Source organism: Strongylocentrotus purpuratus, unplaced genomic scaffold (genome assembly GCF_000002235.5).
Source record: "Strongylocentrotus purpuratus isolate Spur 01 unplaced genomic scaffold, Spur_5.0 spur5_scaffold_1, whole genome shotgun sequence".
Lineage (NCBI taxonomy): Eukaryota > Metazoa > Echinodermata > Echinoidea > Camarodonta > Strongylocentrotidae > Strongylocentrotus > Strongylocentrotus purpuratus.
The window spans coordinates 904277-923496 of record NW_022145594.1 but is presented as its reverse complement, the minus strand read 5'-3'; positions in this window follow the sequence as shown (position 1 = coordinate 923496).

Here is a 19220-nt window from a genome sequence, read left to right as displayed (position 1 = left end):
GCAGTTATAAGAAGAGAAAAGGGGCATTTATGAAAAAGGGATAGGTCATTGTTAAAAGGGTAATGGGAAGGGGAAGTGGCTCTTATTAAAAAGAAAAAGAGAATAAATATATCTTAACGAGACTTTTATCACTATACTTCCTACTCCTCATTTATTAATGGCGGCATTTTCTTATCTAATGATGGATTACTGACTTTCCCTCCGGTTTTTCTTGTCCCTAGCCCCCTTCCCTGGCAAAAAAAAAAGGGGGGGGGGTGGGTGTTGATTAAAAAAATAGTACTCACTACCCCCACCCCCCTCCCAGTCATGAAAGGATTTTTTTCCCGACGAGAATGGAAATATACTACTCAAAGGAAATGTACTACTCTAAGATCAGTTAGAGGTAGCCAAGCGTAGGATTTATTATTTCATCATTTTGCATTTAAGACACACAGTAAATGGTTCTTTTGTTATGCATGATTTTTGGTTGGCTATTGAATGTAGCTAGAAATAGAAATAGCTGGCATACCTAGGATGTTTTGAATGTGAGGGACCTGGCAAAGGAAGGGTATAAAGGGAAGTTATTTTAGAATAACTCCGGAGCCCCATCCCTTGGCAAAAAAAAAAAGGGGGGGGGGAGATGGGTGTTGATTTAGGAAAAAATAGTGCTCACTACCACCCCCACCCCCCCCCCCCCCCTTATTGAGCGAAAAATCGGCCAGCGTAATTTTCACGTTTTCTCACGAATTGGGCCCCCTCTTTAGCCCCCTCCCTTGCCACCGTGATCAAGGGATCCGATGAGCAGGGAGCACGCAGAAGGCGTAACCACTCTCTTTCCAGTTGGACAGGTGCAGCCAATAGCAGTAAGAATATACAAGGAAAGGGCATTACACATGCACCATCATTCCTAGCTAAAGCATGCACGAAATAGACAAAGGTGTTGCAAATATCTGAGAATTGGACAGCTTTATCCAATCCAAACTGGCATCGAAGAGGAATAGGCATTACAATCAACTCCACGTTTGGTAGCGCTTTGAGTGATGTTAAAGGTAAAGACCAGTATTGGAAACTCCCCAATTTCAAAAAATGAAATGGAAGCTTATTACCAATCATGTGAAAGAATATGTTTTGAATATTACATAATGATAACAATTTTAACGGGAAACCGCCTACTAATTGATATATTTGGTAAATTAGTGTATCTCTTGCCTGTTGAGAGATATGAAATGCACGTGTCGCGCACGTGTGTGTAGTCCCATATACATCTTTCTGTGTACAGTGCTTCTAACTTTATGAAGACTTGGCCAAATTTATTATCATTTTGATGATTCCAGAACCTTGCAGTAGGTCTACATCTATGCTAGATGATCAACCTTTTCTGATCGATTTCGCAACGTTTCTTTCACAATGCAATCGCATGACCATAACTGGTCTTTAGCTTTAATACTTGTAGCGTTAGAAAGTGCTCTTCAGAAATCTGTATCGGTTTTATTTGATTATTAGCCCGTTCACTCCTGAATTGTATAGGTCCAATAAGCTTAACACAGAGACCACCAGGTTCCTGTAAACAAAGGGTTAACACCCGTAGCAGGCAATGATAAAAGAACACACTATCCTTTACATATTTCCAGGTTTGTGTAATAAAAGCAGACAGCAAACAGAAAAAAGCTTTATCATCATTTGCATATTTGACAGCTTTGTCAAATAAAAGCATTGTCGTACGAAAGGGCGCTACCTTCATTTGCATATTAGTCTGGTACAGCCGATAGAATGTAGATATAGTAATGACGTCATTGATTGTGTTTACATAATGTAGTATGATGCGTGAGGGGTTTATAGAGTTTGGAGGTCTTCCTTTTCCATCTCTTCTTCGCCCTGGGTTGCGCTCATTCTTGGCTCACTCCCCATGTATCCACCTGCATCAAGCATAAAGGGGGTGATATAGGGACTGTCTTTCATCCCTTTCTGTCTTCGGGAGACTTCAATCTAGAACATGTCAAATAATGCCTCAAAACATATCTTTTTCGGCAAATGTGAAAAATAATCTCTTTATTGGAGGGGCCTGTGCCTTAAAAGTTCTTTAATCAGAAATATATCGCCATATAAACGGTACAAATTATCATTATCATCATCATCATCATCATCATCATGAATAACACCAGTTCTTTTTTTCCCCAAAGCTAATACGCATACCAGAAAGAAAGAAAAACGAACAATACCGGATAACACAAATTTTGTATCTTATTACACTAGTTAAAACTAAGATATTACCGATTGAGCTAACGTGCTTAAACATAAACTCCAGTACTGGTAAAAAAAAAAAAAAAATTCTCACAGAATCAAACGATACTTACACTGAATGTTCAAGATTACAAATAAATGACATGTGCCAAACAATTTTGGAAGAAAATGTATACTGGCTGAGTAATGAGCATAGAAAGACAAGGAAATCAAGGTAGTACTAGCCCCGACACCATGTGTGTTGTCCCATATATAGCTTTCTATGTGAGTGCTTGTTACTTTACCAAGACTCGGTCAAATTTATTATGATTTTGATGACTCCAGAACCTTGCAGTGCACACCAATACTTACATGCTACATGATCAACTGTTTCTGATCCTTTCCACACCTTTTCTTTCACAATGGAATCGCATTACCAGTACTAAAGTTTATCTTTAACAATCTATATCATGTCATTTCTTATCATATATCATACCTATATACTACATAATTTTATTTAATATCATTTCTATATTTAATATGATTTGATATCATAATATATCTATATCATATATTCTACTAGTAATATCATATTGTTGTTGTCATAATCATACCTTGTCACATCATTACTATATCATATATTTGTATATGATTTCATTTCATAATAATTGTTATATCATATGCATATCATATCTTGTCACATAAAACATTATAACTTTCTTGCATCACATGACATCGTATCTTATAATACATGTTTTGTTATCATTTCGTGCAGTTTTAAGTCAGGAGATATCACATGAATGCAATAACATAAAGATATCATATTTAGATCATGATCATATTATGTTATGTAATATCAATCATGTCGTTCACATCTCCTTTATATTATCATGATATTCATATGATTGTGCTGGTGAAATGTTAATTTAATTTCTTCAATCGTTTAAGAGTTCATTTTTACAGTACAAGTGTTGCCGTAATGGGGGTCTATTCGCTATTCGTAAGGACCGCTATTCATAAGATCCGCTATTCATAAGGACCGTTATTCATAACGTGTAAATTCCCGTACTTCCTGGTCCGCTATTCATAATGGCAAAAGAGGGTCGCTATTCATAAAGAAATAGGGTTCGTTAATCATAAGGACCGCTATTCATAACGTGAGATGAGGGTCGCTATTCATAATTCATATTAAGGGTCATTAATCATAAGGACCGCTATTCATAATATGTAATCAGGGTCACTAATCATAATACGACGAGAGGGTCGCTATTCATAATACGGGAAGAGGGTCGCTATTCATTATACGAAATGAGGGTCGCTATTCATTATAAGAAATGAGGGTCGCTATTAATAATAGGAGAAGAGGGTCGCTATTCATAATAGGAGAAGAGGGTCGCTATTCATAATACGAAATGAGGGTCGCTATTCATAATACGAAATGAAGGTCGCTATTCATAATACGAAATGAGGGACGCTATTCATAATAGGAGAAGAGGGTCGCTATTCATAATAGGAGTAAGGGGTCGCTATTCATAATACGGAGTGAGGTTCGCTATTCATAATAGGAGAAGAGGGTCGCTATTCAAAATAGGAGAAGAGGGTCGCTATTCATAATAGGAGAAGAGGGTCGCTATTCATAATACGAAATGAAGGTCGCTATTCATAATACGAAATGAGGGTCGCTATTCATGATAGGAGAAGAGGGTCGCTATTCATAATAGTTGAAGAGGGTCGCTATTCATAATAGGAGAAGAGGGTCGCTATTCATAATACGAAATGAGGGTCGCTATTCATAATACGAAATGAGGGTCGCTATTCATAATAAGAAATGAGGGTCGCTATTTATAATAGGAGAAGAGGGTCGCTATTCATAATAGGAGAAGAGGGTCGCTATTCATAATACGAAATGAGGGTCGCTATTCATAATACGAAATGAGGGTCGCTATTCATAATAAGAAATGAGGGTCGCTATTCATGATAAGAAATGAGGGTCGCTATTCATGATAGGAGAAGAGGGTCGCTATTCATAATAGTTGAAGAGGGTCGCTATTCATAATAGGAGAAGAGGGTCGCTATTCATAATAGGAGAAGAGGGTCGCTATTCATAATACGAAATGAGGGTCGCTATTCATAATACGAAATGAGGGTCGCTATTCATAATAAGAAATGAGGGTCGCTATTCATAATAGGAGAAGAGGGTCGCTATTCATACTACGAAATTAGGGTCGCTATTCATAATAAGAAATGAGGGTCGCTATTCATAATAGGAGAAGAGGGTCGCTATTCATAATAGGAGAAGAAGGTTGCTATTCATAATAGGGTAAGAGGGTTGCTATTCATAATAGGAGAAGAGGGTCGCTATTCATAATAGGAGAAGAGGGTCGCTATTCATAATAGGAGAAGAAGGTTGCTATTCATAATAGGGTAAGAGGGTTGCTATTCATAATAGGAGAAGAGGGTCGCTATTCATAATAAGAAATGAGGGTCGCTATTCATAATAAGAAATGAGGGTCGCTATTCATGATAGGAGAAGAGGGTCGCTATTCATAATAGTTGAAGAGGGTCGCTATTCATAATAGGAGAAGAGGGTCGCTATTCATAATAGGAGAAGAGGGTCGCTATTCATAATACGAAATGAGGGTCGCTATTCATAATACGAAATGAGGGTCGCTATTCATAATAAGAAATGAGGGTCGCTATTCATAATAGGAGAAGAGGGTCGCTATTCATAATACGAAATTAGGGTCGCTCTTCATAATAAGAAATGAGGGTCGCTATTCATAATAGGAGAAGAGGGTCGCTATTCATAATAGGAGAAGAAGGTTGCTATTCATAATAGGGTAAGAGGGTTGCTATTCATAATAGGAGAAGAGGGTCGCTATTCATAATAGGAGAAGAGGGTCGCTATTCATAATAGGAGAAGAAGGTTGCTATTCATAATAGGGTAAGAGGGTTGCTATTCATAATAGGAGAAGAGGGTCGCTATTCATAATAAGAAATTAGGGTCGCTATTCATAATAAGAAATGAGGGTCGCTATTCATAATAGGAGAAGAGGGTCGCTATTCATAATAGGAGAAGAGGGTCGCTATTCATAATAGGAGAAGAGGGTCGCTATTCATAATACGAAATGAAGGTCGCTATTCATAATAAGAAATGAGGGTCGCTATTCATAATAGGAGAAGAGGGTCGCTATTCATAATAGGAGAAGAGGGTCGCTATTCATAATAGGAGAAGAGGGTCGCTATTCATAATAGGAGAAGAGGGTCGCTATTCATAATAGGAGTAAGGGGTCGCTATTCATAATACGAAATGAGGGTCGCTATTCATAATAAGAAATGAGGGTCGCTATTCATAATAGGAGAAGAGGGTCGCTATTATTAATAGGAGAAGAGGGTCGCTATTCATAATAGGCGAAGAGGGTCGCTATTCATAATAGGTGATGAGGGTCGCTATTCATAATAGGAGAAGAGGGTCGCTATTCATAATAGGAGAAGAGGGTCGCTATTCATAATACGAAATGAGGGTCGCTATTCATAATAAGAAATGAGGGTCGCTATTCATAATAGGAGAAGAGGGTCGCTATTCATAATAGGAGAAGAGGGTCGCTATTCATCATAGGAGAAGAGGGTCGCTATTCATAATAGGAGAAGAGGGTCGCTATTCATAATAGGAGAAGAGGGTTGCTATTCATAATAGGATAAGAGGGTCGCTATTCATAATACGAAATGAGGTTCGCTATTCATAATAGGAGAAGAGGGTCGCTATTCATAATAGGAGAAGAGGGTCGCTATTCATAATAGGAGTAAGGGGTCGCTATTCATAATACAAAATGAGGTTCGCTATTCATAATAGGAGAAGAGGGTCACTATTCATAATACAACATGAGGGTCGCTATTCATAATAGTGGAAGAGGGTCGTTATTCATAATATGAGGAGAGGGTCGCTATTCATAATACGACATGAGGGTCGCTATTCATAATAGGAGTAAGGGGTCGCTATTTATAATACAAAATGAGGTTCGCTATTCATAATAGGAGAAGAGGGTCGCTATTCATAATACGACATGAGGGTCGCTATTCATAATAGGAGAAGAGGGTCGCTATTCATAATATGAGAAGAGGGTCGCTATTCATAATACGACATGAGGGTCGCTATTCATAATAGGAGAAGAGGGTCGCTATTAATAAAAGAGTAGAGGGTTGCTATTCATGATACAAAATGAGGGTCGCTATTCATAATACGACGCGAGGGTCGCTATTCATAATAGGAGAAGAGGGTCGCTATTCATAATAGGAGTAAGGGGTCGCTATTCATAATACGAAATGAGGTTCGCTATTCACAATAGGAGAAGAGGGTCGCTATTCATAATAGGAGAAGAGGGTCGCTATTCATAATACGAAATGAAGGTCGATATTCATAAAAAGAAATGAGGTTCGCTATTCATAATAGAAGTATAGGATCGTTCCTGGTCCTGTAGGGGGGGGGGTGTCATATAACCCTGAATAGTTGTCTCTTTTTAAAGTAGTTATATTAATTTTATCTTTGATAATTATATAGAGCTCATGTGGTGAGGAAAAATAAAAGTAAAACATAACACACATGTAGTCCTATCGTAAATTGTCCTCCTTGTTGGAAATCTTGCCCCACCACCCTGCCCCTCATTGTTCTTATCCAGGCTACGCCACTGAGATATTATGTACGCCAAGCAGGTCCATTATCCATTTTAGCTTGCTATTTAAGAAACTAGTAATTGTTTATACGACAATAATTTTTTTGTAGAAAGTAATTTGTATTAGGACTTATGGACCTACAAACTATTGAGCGGGATTGGACCTGACCATAAGCCTAGTAACTACCTACCAAGCCCCCTCCCCCCCTCCCATCAGTACGCCCCGGCGCGGATCAAGAATTTTCCAATAGGGGGGGGGGGTGGTGACCGAAATGATGGGACACGTTCATTATTTAGGCATGCCTTTCTTTCTTCAGAAATGTGAGTTTTCAATAAATATTTTCTTCAAATGTTTGAAACCATGTGGCCTACCCCCCCCGGCCTATGATGTAGCCATAGGGTGTCCTCTATCCAGTATGTCGCTTTCTTATTAACATTAAGTTTATTGCTTATGTCATTTTGACTTTTTCGGTATTATGAATAGCGACCCTCACGTCGTATTATGAATAGCGACCCTCTTTCTGTGTTATGAATACCGACCCTTTTGTAATATTATGAATAGGGACCCTTATGAATAGCGACCCTCACATCGTATTATGAATAGCGACCCTCTTCTCCTATTATGAATACCGACCCTCTTCTTTGATTATAAATAGCGGTCCTTCTGAATAATGACCCTTATGAATAATGACCCTTTTCTCCAATTATGAAAAGCGGACCTTATGAATAGTGGTCCTTATGAATAGTGGACCTTATGAATAGCGGACCTTATGAATAGCGGTCCTTATGAATAGCGACATTGACCCGCCGTAATTATATCTTGCATTTATAATTTTGAAATATGAATATGAATGTATTTATACCTGTTATATTCTGGCCCATCTCCTTAGTTCAGTGGTCAAGACTCTAAAAGTATTTAGGAAATCAATGAATTTCCCTGGCGTTCGATTTTTTGTTTCGTCTTCAATATTCTTTCTTTCTTTCTTTCAAAATATTCTTTCAACCTTAAATTCTTGCAACATTCAAAACCATCGCATCTTATGAAACCGCGGAGTAGTGAAAGAGTTGATTTCAAGGCTTTGTACTTAAATAATCAGCATTAATATAATCTCTTATAGTAGGTTGGATAGACACTTTATAATGACAAAAATATGCATCAGTATAAACATAATAATAATAATAATAATAATAATAATAATAGTGGGTTCTTGTATAGCGCTCATGTCTGTCAGACGTGACCCTCCTGGCTCTCCCGGTTATTACCCTGGCTTTAGATCACTTGGGTTGAAGGGTGGCAAATGTACATTAATGTCTTCCCAAAGGACATTAGTGCCGCGGCGGGATTCGAACCGCGGACCTTGTGATCGACAGTCCGGTGATCCACTCGACCACGACACCTCTTCCTATTGTCTATAACAAACTGTGCCGTGGGAAGGGGGTCTATAACAAACTTGGCACCTCTATGGCGTGGGAAGGGGGTATATAACAAACTGCGCGGTGGGAAGGGGGTCTGTAACAAACTGCGCCGTGGGAAGGGGGTCTATAACAAACTTGGCACCTCTATGGCGTGGGAAGGGGGTATATAACAAACTGCGCCGTGGGAAGGGGGTCTATAACAAACTTGGCACCTCTATGGCGTGGGAAGGGGGTATATAACAAACTGCGCCGTGGGAAGGGGGTCTATAACAAACTTGGCACCTCTATGGCTTGGGAAGGGGGTATATAACAAACTGCGCCGTGGGAAGGGGGTCTATAACAAACTGCGCCGTGGGAAGGGGGTCTATAACACACTTGGCACCTCTATGGCGTGGGAAGGGGGTCTATAACAAACTGCGCCGTGGGAAGGGGGTGTATAACAAACTGCGCCGTGGGAAGGGGGTCTATAACAAACTTGGCACCTCTATGGCGTGGGAAGGGGGTCTATAACAAACTGCGCCGTGGGAAGGGGGTGTATAACAAACTGCGCCGTGGGAAGGGGGTCTATAACGAACTGCGCCGTGGGAAGGGGGTCTGTAACAAACTGCGCCGTGGGAAGGGGGTCTATAACAAACTGTGCCGTGGGAAAGTGGTCTATAACAAACTTGAAACCTCTGTGGCGTGGGAAAGTGGTCTATAACAAACTTGGCACCTCTGTAGCGTGGGAAAGAGGTTAACCCTATTGTTCAGGGGAAAAACAATTTCTGATCAAAGAAATTTCTGTCAAAATATTTGTACGTTTGCACTTCATATCGATTACAAGCCTTTTCACTGTGAAGGACAGTGATGTCGCAAGCAGACAGTAAGGTGGCAATTCCATTGTTTAGTAAAATAAACTGAAAATTAAAAAATTAACAGATGGAGCGTTCTCTTGAATACAAATATTGTCGTATTAAAAATAAATTTTGTTTGTGTGCGTGGCAACCCTCTAACTCCCTTACTGCACCAGTGGCAACCCTCTAACTCCCTTACTGTACCGGTGGCAACCCTCTAACTCCCTTACTGCACCAGTGGCAACCCTCTAACTCCCTTACTGCACCAGTAGCAACCCTCTAACTCCCTTACTGCACCAGTGGCAACCCTCTAACTCCCTTACTGCACCAGTGGCAACCCTCTAACTCCCTTACTGTACCGGTGGCAACCCTCTAACTCCCTTACTGCACCAGTGGCAACCCTCTAACTCCCTTACTGCACCAGTGGCAACCCTCTAACTCCCTTACTGCACCAGTGGCAACCCTCTAACTCCCTTACTGTACCGGTGGCAACCCTCTTACTCCCTTACTGTACCGGTGGCTGGAGAGTATCTAGAAGCTTGTGGCAATTAAAAATAGTCTTTCATTATTTCTATTAAACTGGAGTGAAATTCAACCTCTGTATAGTTGAATACTCTTCTATTGAGGCAGAAAAATCGGAGAAACATGCCGACTTAAAAAAAAAAACAACCACACATAAAAAATAAGTATTTAGATATAGGCCTTAGATATTTCAAAATGCTTCGGAGTAGAGAACACATATCGCAAAACTGATATCGGCTATATAACTGGTTGATCGATTGTGACCGTGAAAAATCCCTTCTGGAACAGAAAAGGAAATTAGAGAGTATTTATTTTTGCAAAGTGAAGGAGAGACAGCTTTTTGTACAGAAAAAAAAGAATATAGAGTATTAATTCTTTATATATTATTACTAATATGAAAGAGAAGCAGTTTCTTGATGCAACTTTGTTAGAGCAGTTTTCAGAGAACTGTCTTAATCCAAGTGTTAATTATAGATGATCGACAAAAGAAAAGTGGAAAATTGATATAATGAAAGTGTGAAGATGCTGGGTTGGAAATATGAGTATTTATTCATTGGGGTTTTGGGGTCTATTCGCTATTCATATGGACCGCTATTCATAAGGTCCGCTATTCATAAGGACCGTTATTCATAACGTGTAAATTCCCGTACTTCCTGGTCCGCTATTCATAATGGCAAAAGGGTCACTATTCATAAAGAAATAAGGTTCGTTAATCCTAAGGACCGCTATTCATAACGTGGGATAAGGGTCGCTATTCATAATTCATATTAAGGGTCATTAATCATAAGGACCGCTATTCATAATATGATATCAGGGTCGCTATTCATAATACGACGAGAGGGTCGCTATTCATAATACGAAATAAGGTTCATTACTTATAAGGGTCGCTATTCATAACACGGGAAGAGGGTCGCTATTCATAATACGAAATGAGGGTCGCTATTCATGATAGGAAAAGAGGGTCGCTATTCATAATACGGAATGAGGGTCGCTATTCATAATAGGAGAAGAGGGTCGCTATTCATAATACGAAATGAGGTTCGCTATTCATAATAGGAGAAGAGGGTCGCTATTCATAATACGAAATGAGGTTCGCTATTCATAATAGGGGAAGAGGGTCGCTATTCATAATAGGGTCACTATTCATAATATGAAATGAGGTTAGCTATTCATAATAGGAGTCGAGGGTCGCTATTCATAATACGGGATGAGGGTTTTTATTCATAAAATGAAATAGGCCTAAGCAATATCCAAAATGCTCATAACAAATGGAAATATTGGACGGAGGACACCCCCAAGGCGACAGAGGTAAAAATGTTAGAGGTATAAAATAAAAACAAAAGCATGTGACAAGTTTGTTATGTTTACACCCGGGTTATATATCAGGCTTATCGAAAAAGAACAGCGAGGGATATTCTGCGGTCGTTATTTCATCGCTGTTTTATTGTTAGTTAAGTCTTATTTTGAGCGTATTTGTACCAAGGTTGTAAGAGGAATCATGTAAGAATGCTATCAGTTGTCTGATGATCGCTTGCAAGGCGTGAAACTCGGAGTAGCAACCATGCATGTCCCATTAGTCTGCCTTATTCAATATTTATATACCGGTATATTATGCTTTTGTATAAGCAAATGGTACTGGTACACTGAGCAAACTTCTTGGAAAAAGATTTCTAAAATCGAGAAGTTTGGCCATGTTTTATAGGCTGAGTTGTCGCTCCATGGTGTAATCATTAAATAAAAAGAAAAGTCAGTACAGTCCCCAAAATAGGATCAGATATCTATGAACCTTCCCCCTCCCACTTCTCCTTCATATTTGAAGATTGTTGGACATTTTAACTGCGTGGCAATGTCTACTATTATATGTAATTTCCAATAAATGCATATTTCCGACAATTCCACTTTCTTGTGGGCTTGGTATTTTGATACTCTGAAACAAAGCAGAGAGCCATGTTATCAATGCTAACCGCACCATCACATTCCCGAAGTGCGCGCGTTGCAATAAAATATTGTCGATTACTATTGCGGTATAAAATAGTCTGGGAGAAAATCAATAAGCAGCTTTGTTACTCCGATACAAAGCAGAAAGCCGCCCATGTTACATCAATTAAAGAGAAGGTTGAGTTCTGGGGAAAGGTGAACAATAATTTGTGAGCGTTCAATGCAAGTGTGGAAGAACATCAAAGAAAAAAGTTATTCCCTGAAAATCTATTTCAAATGACTTCATATCCCAGATATGACAAGTAACATCTTTGTATGCCTGCCCGATTTGTATTCCATATGTTTGTGTAGTCCCATATCAATATCTTTCTGTGTACAGTGCTTGTTACTTTACCAAGACTGGGCCAAATTTTGTATCATTTTGATGACTCCAAAACCTTGCACTACACACCAATACTTACATGTTTATGCTAGATAATTAACCTTCTCTGATTGCTTTCCACAAAAAAAAAAAAAAAAAAAAAATCTATTTTCCACATTATATTGTCCTCAGGACATGTACGATATACAACACACAGCCATTTAGAAAGGAATAAAATAGACTAGCCCATGCAGTACGTCTCAACATTCTGAGTGATAAAAGTGCTGAGATATTATGACGGCACTCATTTGTTTTTCTTGTACCTCTGACATTTTTACCTCTGACATTTTTACCTCTGACATTTTTACCTCTGACATTTTTACCTCTGACATTTTTACCTCTGACATTTTTACCTCTGACATTTTTTCCTCTGACATTTTTACCTCTGACATTTTTGCCTCTGACATTTTTACCTCTGACATTTTTACCTCTGACATTTTTACCTCTGACATTTTTACCTCTGACATTTTTGCCTCTGACATTTTTTCCTCTGACATTTTTACCTCTGACAATTTTACCTCTGACATTTTTACCTCTGACATTTTTTCCTCTGACATTTTTACCTCTGACATTTTTTCCTCTGACATTTTTTCCTCTGACATTTTTACCTCTGACATTTTTTCCTCTGACATTTTTTCCTCTGACATTTTTACCTCTGACATTTTTGGCTGGCACCAAAAAAATTACTTCCTGCATATCAACTGCAACTACATCAATGGTCGTTTTCATGTAAGAGTGCAACAAAAGAAGGGTTAAAACCCATGAATAAAAAATCATATGTCCAACCCAGCATCTTCACCCCTTCATTATGTCTCGTTACCTACCAACCAAATTACATGTTCCATCTTCCTTCCTGTCAATCTTCTGTCATTAACACTTGGATTAAGACAGAACTATGAAAACTAACCTTAACAAATTTGCATCAAGAAACTACTTCTCTTTCATATTTGTAATAATATATAAAGAATTAATACTCTCTACATTTCTTATCCTGTGCGAGAAACTTCTTTTAATTTTACACAAAAAAATAGTCTACATATAATATTTCTTCAAAATAGCTCCTAAATTACATTTCCTCTGTGCTATCTCCACCTCAATTCAAAACTTGTCTATCCTACCTTCATTGTATAACGCCTGCAATTCAAGACTATGCACTATCTCACTCTTCTTTCTACATTCAACAGTACACAAAACAAATACTTGACTACAGATCGACTGCATTGTACCTCATTAAAACTTGGATTTAGGCAGTGCTCTGAAACTGTTGTAAGTACAATTGCATCGAGAAACTGCTTCTCTTTTAACTTTGCATCAACAACAACAACAACAACAAATACTCTCTACATTTCTTTTTCTGTTCCAGAAGGGATTCTTCATCATTTCTGTTTTCTTTCTTTTTTATCTGAAAATCGTTACACAACTTAAACACACAAATTCACTCCATCAATCAGAAGCAGCTTCTACAGTGTAAATACATTTCCTCTGTGCTATCTCCATCTCAATTCAAAACTGTTATATCCAGCCTTTATTTTACATACAGCTTGCCATTCCAAAACGAAATTCTTTTCCATGTAAGAGTGAATCGAAATATAAGAAAAAAAATATGTTGTTATTATTATTATTTTATTTAAATAATAATTATTAAAAAGAACTATGCACTATTTCACCTCCTTGTACATTCCACAGTTCACAAAACAAATGGACTTCCTGCATATCAACTCCAGCTACACCGTCGTTGGTCTTTTTTCATGTAAGAGTGCAACTAAAGAAGGGATACGGGTCAATGTCGCTATCCATAAGGTCCGCTATTCATAAGGTCCGCTATTCATAAGGTCCGTTATTCGTAAGGACCGCTATTCATAAGGACCGCCTTTCATAATTGGAAAAAGGGTCATTATTCATAAGGTTCATTATTCATAAGGACCGCTATTCATAATCAGATAAGAGGGTCGGTATTCATAATACGACGAGAGGGTCGCTATTCATAATGCAAAATCGGGGTCGTTATTCATAAGGGTCGCTATTCATAATAGGAGAAGAGGGTCGCTATTCATAATACGAAATGAGGTTCGCTATTCATAATATGAGAAGAGGGTCGCTATTCATAATAGGAGAAGAGGGTCGCTATTCATAATAGGAGAAGAGGGTCGCTATTCACAATACGAAATGAGGTTAGCTATTCATAATAGGAGAAGAGGGTCGCTATTCATAATACGAAATGAGGTTCGCTATTCATAATATGAGAAGAGGGTCGCTATTCATAATAGGAGAAGAGGGTCGCTATTCATAATACGAAATGAGGTTCGCTATTCATAATAGGAGGAGAGGGTCGCTATTCATAATAGGAGAAGAAGGTCGCTATTCAGAATACGAAATGAGGGTCGCTATTCATAATAGGGTCACTATTCATAATATGAAATGAGGTTAGCTATTCATAATAGGAGTAGAGGGTCGCTATTCAGAATACGGGATGAGGGTTTTTATTCATAAAATGAAATAGGCCTAAGCAATATCCAAAATGCTCATAACAAATGGAAATATTGGACGGAGGACACCCCCAAGGCGACACATGGCCCTGAATATTTGTCTTGTTTTTAAGCAGGTTTGAAATTAATTGAATCATGAAACATCCTCAAGCTCACCTCCCCTCCACCCCCCCCCCCCCACACCCGCCGCCTTCGCCTTTATGATGACGATTCGGACATTCAGATAGCGGACCTTAATATTTATTTTACCTCTGACATTTTTACCTCTGACATTTTTTCCTCTGACATTTTTACCTCTGACATTTTTACCTCTGACATTTTTACCTCTGACATTTTTACCTCTGACATATTTACCTCTGACATTTTTTCCTCTGACATTTTTACCTCTGACATTTTTACACCGAGCCGGATAAAGTAGGAAGATGGAAGGGAGATGGGTGGAAATATGGATTGATAAAGTAGGAAGACGAAAGGGAGAGGGGTGAATCGTGTTAAGGGTGGATAAAGTAGGAAGATGGAAGGGAGATGGGGTGAATCGTTTTAAGGATGGATAAATTAGGAAGATGAAAGGAAGAGTGGTGGAATCGAGTCAAGGATGGAGAAAGTAGGAAGATGGAAGGGAGAGGGGTGGGATCGTGTTAAGGATTGATAAAGTAGGAAGATAGAAGAGAGAGGGATGGAAATAAGGATTGAAAAATTAGGAAGATGGAAGGGAGATTGGTGGGATCGTGTTTAGGGTGGATGAAGTAGTAAGATGGAAGGGAGAGGGGTTGGAATCGTGTTAAGGATTGACAAAGTAGTAAGATGGAAGGGAGAGGGGTGCAATCGTGTTAAGGGTGAATAAAGTAGGAAGATAGAAGAGAGAGGGATGGAAATAAGGATTGAAAAATTAGGAAGATGGAAGGGAGAGGGGTGCGATCGTGTTAAGGATTGATAAAGTAGGAAGATAGAAGAGAGAGGGATGGAAATAAGGATTGAAAAATTAGGAAGATGGAAGGGAGATTGGTGGGATCGTGTTAAGGATGGATAAAGTAGTAAGATGGAAGGTAGAGGGGTGGAAATAAGGATTGAAAAATTAGGAAGATGGAAGGGAGAGGGGTGGGATCGTGTTAAGGATTGATAAAGTAGGAAGATAGAAGAGAGAGGGATGGAAATAAGGATTGAAAAATTAGGAAGATGGAAGGGAGATTGGTGGGATCGTGTTTAGGATGGATAAAGTAGGAAGATGGAAGGGAGATGGATTGGATCGTTTTAAGGATGGATAAAGTAGTAAGATGGAAGGTAGAGGGGTGGAATTGAATTAGGAATTGATAAATAAGAAGATGGAAGAGAGAGGAATGGAAATAAGGATTGATAAAGTAGGAAGTTAGGAGGTAGAGGGGTAGAATCGTGTTAAGGATGGATAAAGTAGGAAGATGGAAGGGAGATGGGTGGAATCGTGCTAAGGATGGATAAATTAGGAAGATGGATGGGAGATGGGTGGAACCGTGTTAACGGTAGATAAAGTAGAAAGATGGAAGGGAGATGGGTGGAATCATGCTAAGGATGGGTAAAGTAGGAAGATAGAAGGGAGATGGTGGAATCGTGTTAAGGATTAATAAAGTAGGAAGTTAGGAGGTAGAGGGGTAGAATCGTGTTAAGGATGGATAAAGTAGGAAGATGGAAGGGAGATTGGTGGAATCGTGTTAAGGACGGATAAAATAGTAAGAAGGAAAGGAGAGGAGTGGAATTGAATTAGGATATGATTAAGTGGGGAGATGGAAGTGAGAGGGGTGGATTCGTGTTCAGGAAGGATAACGTACGAAGATGGAAGGGAGAGGGGTGAAATCGTGTTAAAGATGGATAAAGTCAGAAAATGGAAAGGAGAGGGGTGGAATCGTGTTAAGGTTGGATGAAACATGGAAATGAAAAAAGGGATGTGACTGAGGGAAGTCTGGAATAAATAGGGTGATGGAAGGGGGAGGAAGTAGAATGTGTTAAGAATGGATGAAACAGGAAGGGAGAGGCCTGGGTGGAATCGTGGTAAGGATGGATGAAACATGGAAATGAAAAAAGGGATGTGACTGAGGGAAGTCTGGAATAAATAGGGTGATGGAAGGGGGAGGAAGTGGAATGTGTTAAGGATAGATGAAACATGGAAATGAAAAAGGAGATGTTACTGTTGGAACGCTGGAATAAATAGGGTGATGGAAGGGGGAGCAAGTGGAATGTGTTATGAATGGATGAAACAGGGAAATGAAAAAGGAGATGTGACTACAACCCGGGGGGGGGGGGGTTTACAGTAGGAATTTGCTAATGAGTGGAGATGGATGGAAACTTTCGACATAATATCTAGGAGTTCAAAGTATGTGATTGAGAGATATGAACTGATCGTGAGTGAGAGACATAAGGGGAGGGGGTGTTGAGAAGCAGGGGTGGTGAACTATTGGATGAAAGAAAATATAGAACATTTCTAACTCTTTTCTTTATATATGTTTCCTTCGTCTCAATATCTTTTTCTCTCTAATCCGTCTCTCATTCTGAATCTTCTCCTCGTAGACACATATTTCTTTTCACATTCCCTCCCACGTTGCTTTTCTTTACTTTTTTTGTCCGTTCCAATCATTTTCGCTCTGTCTCATTTTCCATTATATTCCTTCTACCTCGCACATCATCTCTCCTTCCCTTTTTCATTTGGCTTCAGGATATTTTAGTGGTAACATTTATTGTGCGTTGCACTGCGTGTACAATCCATTGGGCACAAATGCACAGATATTTGTCGCCAGACCTGAGAAAGTGTGAAAAGTTTGAAGGACACCACTTTTTAATCGTAAACAGATGTTCGAAAATGAGACAAAAGAAGGGAGGGGCTAAAAATCTGCACACGACGGAGGTAATTTTAGTTGATAGATTCCACACTCATCATTATTTGCGGTTATTCATCATTCCATCTATATAGCATAATCTTCTGGCAGTTTCCATCATTTGTTGGTTTGTGAAGAAACAGAACAGTCGCAATGATGTTATACCTGTGCATCCTTCTCTCGTGCTTCACCATTGCTGTGACCGCTCAAGGTAATGGCAAGTGTTATTTCTTTCATAAGTAAATACTTGGATAAATGGCATGGATTCTTAATTTATTAAAGGTATAAAGACCTTTAGGGAGGCATCAGTTTACTCAAGGGTTCGTAATTTCCCATGTCAGGCGGTTCATAATTCCGAAAATAAAAAAAAAGTTTCAGTCTCTAAAGGTTCGGAATTCCAAAAAACAATAGGCCTGCATCTAGATTCTTTTTCATTTGCGGAATTATGATTCCTATTATATATTCAGAGTTATGAACCTTTGGAAATACGGACCTTCGGATCAACCCTAGGAAATTACTACATGTAACCGTATCTTACTCTTGTGCAGCTGTAACAACTTAATCACTTGTTAGTGTCATGCCTAAGTCTACCAGCTAAACATTGCAATTAAAGCCGAATGGCTTTTCGCCCCTTTTGAATTCAGTTGAAACATAAATGTGCTTAAAATGTTTAAAAATCCAGGTGTGATAGAAGATATAATATATGTATAATACCGGAGTATTTTGATTTCATTAAGACTTACATGGTTTGCTAATTGACCATTGAATGCGGACGTTGTTTTATGGCCCTTTTTGGGGTGTAAGTTGGTATGGTCTGTTTTCGTGTATGGAAACATGTTTGACATGTCCGGTATTGAGAGGCGTCCTGTATGTGATATATATATATATATATATATATATATATATATCATTTCTAAGTTTATTCCGAAGTATTTCTCGTACTAATTTTTGCTATATTCATGATGCTTGACTATGATTTAGTGATATTAAGTATGTATGCCATTTATATTTGTTCATACTATGTATTTGTTTCTGTATGTGTTCCTAGACCATTTTCTCCACGCCTACATATTCTGGAACACCCGTTGTCATGTCAAAGTTGAGAATTTTCGCATATATATAAATATATATATATATAAAGGCGTGGAGAAAATGGTCTAGGAACGTGAGACGTAGCTGTACTTTACAATTTTATTACGAGCTTTTGGCTTATGAGGCCTTATTCAAGTTCTGAAGTGCAAACACATACAAAAACAAATACATTGTATAAACAAATATACATGGCATACAAACTTAATATCACTCAATCATAATCAAGCATCATGAATATAGCAAAAATTATTACGATAAATACTTCGGAATAAACTTAGAAATGAATATGCAATTTCAAAGCGTTTTACCTTACATATGAGTTGGGCTGCCGGTGCTGTATAAAATTCAGTTGATGCGATTATGTGTACGTGTAATAAGGGATGTGCGGTCAAGTGTGGATTACTGACCTGTGACACGGATCTTACTGATATATGACACAGCCGGTGTCATGACCTGTGTGTAGGGAGGGGAGAGGGATGAGGATAGAAGGCTTCATTCAAATGTGGAGTGTATTATATACACTGTTAGTCATAATGGTGGAATATTTATTTTTACCCCAGTTTATAGGGAAGAATTTTTAACAATTATTTATTTCTAATAGATCTAGATAATGGCATACATTCTCAGATTTTATTGAATATTAATTTGCAAGTGTTTGTTTTGCGTGACTGCTTAATCATGTGTGTGCTACTATGCTAATCAGCTAAGGGACCTACGTCTTTAAGTCATAATTGACAGTAATGAGGATTAATGCCTCACAAAAGGGCACTAATATATAGCTGATCGACACGATTTTTATC